The sequence below is a fragment of the Callospermophilus lateralis genome, chromosome 8 (assembly GCF_048772815.1).
Source record: "Callospermophilus lateralis isolate mCalLat2 chromosome 8, mCalLat2.hap1, whole genome shotgun sequence".
NCBI lineage: Eukaryota > Metazoa > Chordata > Mammalia > Rodentia > Sciuridae > Callospermophilus > Callospermophilus lateralis.
In genome coordinates, this window is record NC_135312.1 from 53,645,632 (window position 1) to 53,655,783 (window position 10,152).

The 10,152-nt window shown below is 37.8% G+C and overlaps 1 non-coding gene across 1 annotated transcript; it reads left to right on the forward strand.

The window, feature by feature from the left end:
• The first annotated feature begins 251 nt into the window (after positions 1 to 251).
• On the forward strand, positions 252 to 396 carry LOC143642101 (small nucleolar RNA SNORA67). The gene has a single exon (XR_013155582.1). It is a non-coding gene; the product is annotated as a small nucleolar RNA SNORA67 (small nucleolar RNA).
• Positions 397 to 10,152: the final 9,756 nt, after the last annotated feature.

Consider the following 10,152-nt stretch of genomic DNA (forward strand, 5'->3'; position numbering starts at 1 on the left):
ATTGCTTTCTGTTTTCTTAATTATTATAATAAATAATACAGAAATTAAAATAATTAACTCAAAGTCTTGTTTAATTACTCCTGGACATATGTAGTATATATCTTTTATTGAGCTCCTATTCTAAGCCAAGCACTGTGACAGTTGTCTGTCTCAATCCTCATAATATTACTATGAGAAGTTATCTTATTTTGCAAAAAGAGGTAATTGAGACTCTGAGAGGCTGAGTCAGGCACCTAATGCTTAATAATAAGTTTCATTAGGTGATTTCCTCTCCTTAGGGCCAACTAGTGTCTCTCTTAGGAAAGTAGCAATTTGGAAGAAAACCTGGCATGCCTAAGGTCTTTGGGAAACAGAGGATACTTGATTTCTCTTGCATTTTTTTGACTGCCTACATGCATATTTAAGTCCCTCTGATGGATCATATCCTCAATTCAAAGGATGAATTTGCCATCTTTCTTGACATAGGCCAGAAGCATTGATGTGCAGCAGGTTTCTTTAGTCATCAACTATGACCTTCCCACCAATAGGGAAAACTACATCCACAGAATTGGTCCAGGTAGGTGTTTTTGATGTAAGGGTATGGCTATTAACATGGTGACAGAAGAAGACAAGAGAACTCTTGGAGACACGGAGACCTTCTACAACACCTCCATTGAAGAGATGCCCCTCAATGTTGCTGACCTCATCTGAGAGGGGTTGTCCTGCTACCTAGTTCCAGCCAGGGTTCAATCCTAGGGACTAAGGAGCAGTTAGAAGAGAGGGAAGGGAGTCAAGGGATGGACATCTTTTCATTTTTTTTGTCTTTTTTCTTTGAATAAATGTCACTTTTTGAGGCAAAAGAAGGAACGGTGAACATTTTAGACACTCTTTCCTTTGGGGTAGGCTCTTGTCCCAGGCGCCCTCTCCTACCAGAAAACATTAATCATGCCCCTAACCTAGTCACCTCAGATCCCAGAGGCTCTCCCACCCCACTTGAATCCCTCTGAAAATGATTTAAGGGATTATAACGTCACAACCTCATTTGCTGGACCAAATCTGCATGGAGAACCTCTAAGTAAGGTTGCCCATGGGATTGTTCTCAGGTGAGAGGAGCAGGGGAGAGAAAATGGTAGCTGTTTTTACATTGTTTTGTATAGTATTTATTGATTCAGGAAACAAACACAAAATTATGAATAAAATGATTTGGAAACTGGAAAAACAAATAATAACTTGCACAGTCAGTTTTTAAAGCCTCGTTTCTGATTCCAAAATTATTTTTATTAACAACATTGTTAAATGATCATAAGGATGTTTACATAATAAGGATGTTTACATACAGTCATCTTTTTTTTTTTCCTGCAGTGCTGCAAATTGAACATGTGGACTTAGTGCATGCTAGGCAAGCACTCTATCACTAAACTTAACATCCCACAGGTTTTTTTTTTTTTTTTAAGTTTTTTTATTTTAGTGAGACCCTGTCTCACTAAGTTGCCTAGACTGCTTAGAACTTATGATTCTCCTGCCTCAGCCTTCTGGGTACCTAGAATTACAGATATGCACCACTATGTCCTGCTATAGTCATTAACTGATTAATCACCCATTTATACACATGCAGTGTTCATATATTCATTTATTCTTATAAACCATACCACACTGAAAACTTGCTTTTTTTCCAAGATAGAGTATTTCTAAAATCTGGACATTACCGGAGCACTGGCAAATGGAAAGGAGGGAGGGAGGGAGGAAGGGAAAGGAAAGGGAGGATGGAAGGAAGGAAGAAAAAAAAGAAGTGAGGGAGGAAGAGAGAGAGAGAGAGAATGCCTACATGGAGTTTTTAGTCTAGCCTGAAAACTATATCAGTGAACAAATAACTGTAATAGAAGGTGATGAGTACTGCACTAGAGATATTTATAAAGGGCTATGATTACTAATAGGAAGCCATCCCTGCTTTAGATAGACTTTTTTGAAAATATTTTTTTAGTTGTTGATGGGTCTTTATTTTATTCATTTATTTATATGCAGTAATGAGAATTGAGCCCACTGCCTCACGCATGTACCACTGAGCCACAACCTGAGCCCTACTACCGAAGCTATATTTTGATGTGCTAATTTGAATGTATAAAATATTAAAAAAACTTCTAAGCTGGGCACAGTGGCCCATGCCTATAATCCCAGCAGCTCAGGAGGCCTAGGTAGGAGGAACTTGTTCAAAGCCAGCTTCATAAAAAATGAGGCACTAAGCAAGTCTAAATAAAAAATAGGGCTGGGGATGTGGCTCAGTGGTTGAGTGCCCCTGAGTTCAATACCCAGTACCCACCACCAAAAAAGACACCTCTATTCAGGTGCAATGGCCCACACCTGTAATCCTAGCAACTCAGAACTCTAAGGCAAGAGGATTGCTAGTTCAAGGCCAGCCTCAGCAATTTAGTGAGATACTGTCAAGCCTAAGCAACTTAGTGAGATACTGTCTCAAAGGATAAAAAGGGCTAGGGCTGGGATGTATAACTTAGAGGTAAAGCACCCCTGGTTTTGATCCCCCCCCAAAAAAAAAGCCCTCTAGCAGACAACATTTAATTGGTTTATTTTAATTTTATGTAATGTGCTTAAAGGTAATAAAATGGTAGTTTTTTTAAAGTTATTTTCCTTAGAGGAAGGGGGTCAGGAAGGAGGAGAAGGAGAGGGAAACAGTAAGTACTAGGATTGAAATGGAGCAAACTATGTTACATGCATTTACAACTATGTCCAAATGAACCCCGCTATTATGTATAATTGTGATGCACTAATTAAAAATGTAAAACATTTTTCTTTTTGGAAAAATCTAAGTTCAAAAATAAATCTTAGAAGTAAGTAAATTCTATAAAACATTCACAGGTTTGTGTAATCACTAATGTGTTCAGAGCAATTTTCTCAGTTTAAAACTGGTGACTACCACAGTCTTCACTTTTTTTAAATTTTATTATAGCTACTATGGTTTATTTTTAAATTTTATTTATTTTATGTGGTGCTGAGGTTTAAACCCAGGGCCTCACATGTGCTAGGCAAGTGCTGTACCACTGAGCCACAACCCAGCCCCACAGTCTTCACTTTTATGAATGTCACCTATCACAGCAGACATTTATAACTGCTAACCATGTCATAGTCCCTTTGCCTTCAACAAGCGCTCATCTGGTAATAGTTCCTTGACTGGTAGGGTGACCCAAACCTTCCTTTCTGAAGGGTCTGGGTCATTAGCAGTCCTGTCAGAACTGGGTTGTCCTAGTTTCAACCTAGATTTTAATCACAGGACATGAGATTAAAATCTAGGCATTCCAGATATCCTCTACACTCCACACATACTTTTTCCTAACCCCTTTGTGCAGTAGCAACCCAATTTCCCCCTTGTAATCAAGGTCAATCATTCCAGCAAATACAATAACCCCTGTTGACCCATTGGCATGCAGAACTCAAAAGTGACCAGATGGTAGTCTCAGCTTCCAGCCTAATGGAATAATTGTTGTGTCCTCTGGAGGGAGCATCTCTTCCTTTGGAACTAAGACTTCTAGACTAGAAGAATCCAAAGTCTCAGGAAAAGGAAGCAAAAAGTTTACTAATGGATCTCTGGGGATAATATTGAATGAGGTCACCCTTATTATCAGCCCTTAATCCCAGACCCATGAATCCAGACTATAGAATAAAGTGTACCAACTATATCATTGTCAGATATATATTGAGTTGTGGAGGACACTGCCTCAGCCTCACAGGTATGCCATATGTCACCTGGTACCATATATGACTCTTTAAAAGGCCATCCTACTATTTTATCAGATCAGTGACTTCTATATGAGGGGATAAGGTAAAACTTGTGAGTTCTATGAGCATGGTCTTACTACTACACTTCATTTTTTTCTTTTTAAGATAGGGTCTCACTATATAGCCCAGGCTGGCCTCAAACTTTCAGCCCTCCTGCCTCAGCCTCCCAAGTAGCTAGGATTACAGGTGTGTCAATGCACCCAGATCACTGTGCCTCATTTCTACACAAAGACTTCATTGGAATGGGCAAGGATATTTTGGACAATATCACATTAAGCTAAAAAGTAATAAAAGAAACACTAAAATTAAAGTAAGGAAACAACCTATAGAATGACAGAAAATTTATAATCCATACATCTCAAAAGGTTGGTATTCTGATTAACAAACTACAAAAACGCAGCAACCAAAAAAACAAAACAAACAACAACAACAAAAAAAACCATTTTTTTAAATTTTAATGGGTAATAGACTTAAGTAGATACTTCTCAAAAGAAGGCATATAAAGTATATGAAATAATGTTCAATATTACTAATCATCAGGGAAATGCATATCAAATCCACAATAAGATATCTGCATGCCAGATTACTCTGTGGGGGGGTGGGGGGGGGGTGGGGGTTGTGCTGGAGCTGCATGCACTGAGCACTTGCCTAGTGCATGCAAGGCCCAGGGTTCAATCCTCAGCACCACATAAAAATAAATAAATAAATATATTGACAAATACAACTAAAAAAATCAATATTTTTAAAAAATGATTACTCTCAAGTTGGGTATACTGGCACATTCCATTAACTCCAGCCCCTCTGAATGCTGAGGTAGGAAGATTGCAAATTCAGCAATTTAGTGAGACCTTCAGCAAACTATAAGAGCCTACCTCAAAATAAAAAATAAGGGGCTGGGGGGCCCGGGATGTGGCTCAAGCGGTAGCGCGCTCACCTGGCATGCATGCGGCCCGGGTTCAATCCTCAGCACCACATACAAACAAAGATGTTGTGTCCGCCAAGAACTGAAAAATTAATATTAAAAAATTCTCTCTCTCTCTCTCTCTCTCTCTCTCTCTCTCTCTTTAAAAAAAAAATAAGGGGCTGGGGTTGTGGCTCAGCAGTAGAGCGCTCGCCTTGCACATGCGAGACCCTGGGTTCAATCCTCAGCACCACATAAAAATATATGAATAAAATAAAGGTATTGTGTCCAACTACAACTAAAAAAAAATATGTTTTTTAAAAAAATAAATAAAATAAAATATATTACAAGGTCTGGGGATGGGGGACCAGAGCTGTGGCTCAGTGGTAGAGCGCTTTCCTAGCATGTGTGAGGCACTGGGTTCAATCTCCAGCAACCATATAAAAATAAAAACAAATAAAATAAAGGTATTGTGTCTACCTACAACTAAAATATACATATAGATGTATAAAAAAAAAAGTCTGGGGATGTATCTCAGGGGTAAAGTGCCCCTGAGTTCAATCTCCAATACTAAAAAGAAAAAAAAAAGAAAAATGTTTGAGTAGATAAAATACATTGAACTTGATTTGAATGCTATGCATACATGTGATCAAAACAACACACAGTACATCATTAATATGTATAATTTTAATATGTATCAGTTAAACAAATAATTTATATATTTGTCTTTAAACATGGTCAGCTCTGTGTATGTATTTGTGTGTAAGTCTAGGGATCAAAACCGAAACATTGTAAATTCATTTTACCACTAAGCTCAACTGGAGTCCTGTAAATAAAGAATTTTTTTTTTTTTAGTCTGGGGAAATAGCTCAGTTGGTAGAGTGCTTGCCTCACATGCACAAGACCCTGGGTTCAATCCCCAGCACCAAAAATAAGAGAAAAAAATAAGATCTCATTTAGGGGCTGGGTTGTGGCTCGGTGGTAGAGCGTTTGCCTAGCATGCATGAGGCACTAGGTTCAAGTCTCAGCACCACATAAAAATAAAATAAAGAATTTTTTTTAAAAAAAATTTTTAAAGAGAGGGAGAGGGAGAATTTTTTTTTTTTTTTGAGACAATCATTGACATCTGGATCAACCGCAGAAGGGAGAATTTTTTATTATTTATTTTTTAGTTTTCGGTGGACACAACATCTTTATTTAATTTTTTTTATGTGGTGCTGAGGATCGAATCCAGTGCCCCGCACATGCCAGGTAAGTGTGCTATCTCTTGAGCCACATCCCCAGCCCAAATAAAGAATTTTTTAAAATAATTACAAAGCTACTGTAACCAATACAGTATGATGTTGGCAGGAGGAATATATGGACCAGTGAAAAAAAATTAAAAGTCCAGAAATAGACGTATTCTCAACTGGTTTTAACAAGAGTTCCAGGTAGGGCTGGGGATGTAGCTCAGTGGTGGAGTGCTTACCTAACATGAGTGAGGTGCTAGGTTAGATACCCAGTCCTGAAAAAAAAGAAAAAAAAGTGCCACACCATTTAATGGTGAAAGAGTAGACTAGAACAGATGATGCTGGTAATTAGGTTAAAATGAGGCCATTATAGGGTAGGCCCTAATCCAATCTAATGACTGTCAGTTTAGGGCACACAAAGTAATACCAGGGAGGTGCTGGCAAAGGAAAAGCCATGTCAGAAGCCAAAGAGATGGCCATATGCAAGCCAAGGAGAGAGGCCTCAGAAGAAATCAATCCTGCAGGAATCTTGATCTTGGACTTTCTCCAGAACTGTGAAAAACTAAATTTGTTTTTTGTTTTTTAATGCCATTCAAGCTATGGTGTTTTGTCATGGCATGCACAGTAATCTGATACACTATGGGTTATCTTTTCATTTTTTGATAGTATCCTTAGAAAAGGGAGTTGTTTGGTTTTTGTTTGTTTGTTTGTTTCAACTCTGATGAAGTATATTTTGTATTGTACTTTTGGTGCCATGTCTAATAAGTCTTTGCCTTAACCTAGGTCATGGAGACCTACTTATTTTATCTGTTTTCTTCTCTAAATGTTTTCTAGTTTTAGGGGCTGGGGATGTAGCTCAATGGTAGAATGCTTGCCTTGCATGCACAAGGCCTGGGGTCCATTGCCAGCACTGGAAAAAGAAAAAAGAGAGTTAGAAATTTTCTGGTTTTAGCTCCTACATTTAAGTGTGTAATCTATTTTGACTTAATTTTTGTGTATGGTGCTATAAAAGAGTCATAGTCCATTTTTCCCCCTGCAACTGGGCTAGAATTATTAAGGAGTAACCTAAAACTGAGCTTCAACTCCAGTTCTTTTAATTTTTATTTTGAGACAGGGTTTCACTAAGTGGCTGAGGCTAGCTTCAAATTTGCAAATCCTTCTGCCTCATTCTCCAGAGTCTCTAGTATTATAAGCAAGTGCCATTACACCTGGTACAAAGTTCGCTCTTTTTGCATGTTTATATCCAGTTGTTCCAGGACCATTTGTTGAAGTTACTATTTTTTTCTCCCATTAAATGGTCTTGGCACCCCTGTTAAAATTCAATTGATTACAAAAGTAAAAGTTTACTCCAGTTTTTCTGGAGTCTTAAGTAAAATAAAGAAAAACAAAGCCAGGCATGATGGTTTATGAGCACTCCTGGTTCAATCCCTAGTACTGCAAAAACAAAACAAAACAACTTCCTTTTATAGAAGTGATGCTATGTGTGAAATATTATGAGAGTGAATAAGCCATTCTGTAGGTGCCTAAATGGTGGTTTTGGCAAAAGCTTTATAAACAGGGAAGGAAAATCCATATACACACTATCCATTCCAGTGGGGACACACTGCCACACCTTTCATGATAAAAGTTGCCCAACATAATAAATCTGCCACCAGCTAGATGACAGATATCCCAGAGAATGATTTTATGTAGCTCTTAGTTGTGATTTTTCTCTAGGTACAAAATTACATGAAACAGCAGCTCCAGCAGGAATCAATATTTGCTTAAGTTTATTATAATCAACAGTCATTATCTGAGATCCCTTTGTCTTCTGCAAAGATTGAATTAGGTAAGTTGAGTGGGGATGTGATAGGACTCACCATCCTTACATCTTTCAAGTCCTTTATGGTGACACTAATTGCTGTACTCCCTCCAGGAATGCAGTATGTATTTTATTTACTGTAATTACAAGAAAGTATGGTTCTAGTAGCTTCCACCTGGATTTTTCTACCATAATATCTCTTACTTCATAGGTCAATAAACCCATAAACTCTGCTAATTGTTGGGTACATCTATTACAACTTTACATTATGGAACTGGTAAAATAACCGATAAGATAGGTAGGAGAACTCCCTAGGCCCAGTGTGAAATAAATCAGAACCTAACTTCCATTAATCACCTGACCTCCATAAGCCCTTACTGTGACAGGGGGACTACAGTGAGTCTAGTTATATGTCTACAAACAATAAGGCACTGAGAACAGGTCCTGAGGATGCATAGTAGTCTCTTACAAGGCAGCTACCTCATGAGAACCCATTATAGGCAAGGGGAAACTAACCATCTCAGACAAAGGTGGAAGAACTGTCTTTACTAGCAAAGAAGGCTTGGCAGAAATTAAAAGTTCAAAGGTCTCCAGCTTAAAGTTGCAGTTGTGGCTCAGTGGTAGAGCACTTGCTTAGCATGTATGAGGCACTGGGTTTGATCCTCAGTACCATATAAAAATAAGTAAAACAAAGGTATTGTGTTCATCTGCAGCTAAAAACATTTTTTTAATGTCTCCAGCTTCATTAGACTTTGATTAACTGTACTCATCCTAATTTTTAGGATTCCATTCCTTTCTCATCAATGTCCTGGGGGTGTAGTTGTCCTGGGGGCAGTTGCTAAACTGCACAGGCTGACCTCAAACTTATTATCTTCCTGCCTCAGGCAACGGAGTCACTGGAATTATAGGCATGCACCACCATGCCCAGCTTCACCTCCAACTTTAATGAGGTAAGTATCCTACAGATGCAGCTGGCATCCCTCATCCAGAAGCTAAACATTCATTGGTCCAGGAATCAGGTAAACTGAAGGAGATAGTGAAGAGACACAGAAATGTGTGCCACACACCAAAGAGGGGCAGAAGAAAGAGTGACACATGTGTAAAGTGCAGCAACTCTTAATGCATCTGATTTGACCATCTGAGACTGAAAACCATGTGGCTGCTGCTTCCCTTCTGCCTCCCAGATCTCAACAAAATCTCTCTTGTGACCATTCTACAAATATACAGAGAAGAGAATTGGGGAGATGTGGTTCAGCTAGCCAAGTTGACACATTAATATGTTGTCAGAGAAGACAAGAGTTATGGAGAAAGGAAATAGTCCAGAATAAGGGAGACAAGCACTAGAGAAAAGGGAAAATTTCAGCTTTTAGTGGTGACATAAACATTTATAAGAAGGTAATATTGAACAAAAATTGGAAGGAAGAAAGGGGATAACCTTGTGGATATCTGAGAAAAGAGCATTTAAAGTAGAAAGAAAAACCTTTGCTCTAGGTTCACGATTTATAAAAGGAGAAAAATAATTGTAACCAACTCACTATTGTTATGAAGATAAAAGGAGTTAATACATGTCAAGCACTTTAAAATAGCTACAATATAAAAATTACTTACTATTAAATGCTTATTAATATTCAGTGGTTATCGAGCACTATTATTAGCTGCCTATGTAGAATACTATTATGTTTATACATTCAGTACTATATAATTTATAAAATCCATACTATAAAAGTACAGGTGAATCCAGGAAAATGATCATATTATTGTCATCTCATTACCACCGGATCCAAGCTAGTCAATGATTACTTAGAATCACTTAAATCTACCAGATTAGTGAGAATTAGATTTTCAAAGTAAACTTTATAGTTCTTACCAGGTGTGGTGGTGCACACCTCTAATTCCAAAAACTCAAGAGACAGGAGGATCTCAAATTCAAGGCCAGTATGGGAAACTTAGTGAGACAGTGTCTCAAACTTAAAAAATTTAAAAAGGACTGGGGATATAGCTCAGTGTTAAAGTGCTCAGGGGTTCAATCCCTAATACCAAATAAGTAAATACTCTCCCCACCAAAAAACTATACAGTTCTTCAGTTGCAATTCCTTTCTGCATCTTTTTTTAAATATTCATTTCTTAGTTATAGGTGGACACAATCTCTTTATTTTATTTTTATGTGGTACTGAGGATTGAACCCAATGCCTCACAATATGGTAGGTGAGCACTCTACCTCTGAGCCACAACCCCAACCCCCTTTCTGCATGTTAATTTAAAAATTTACTCTATTTTTAGATTATGTATTAAAACATGTTTATTATAGGGTTACAAAGTGTTACCTTAATCCAGTGGTCAATTTCAGCTTCACTGTTAGTGAGACAAAATAATGTGTGTCCTACTGTGATATGAAATAAACCATACACTATCATTGTATTATATACAAAAATGTTTAACTTGGATCTATGCAA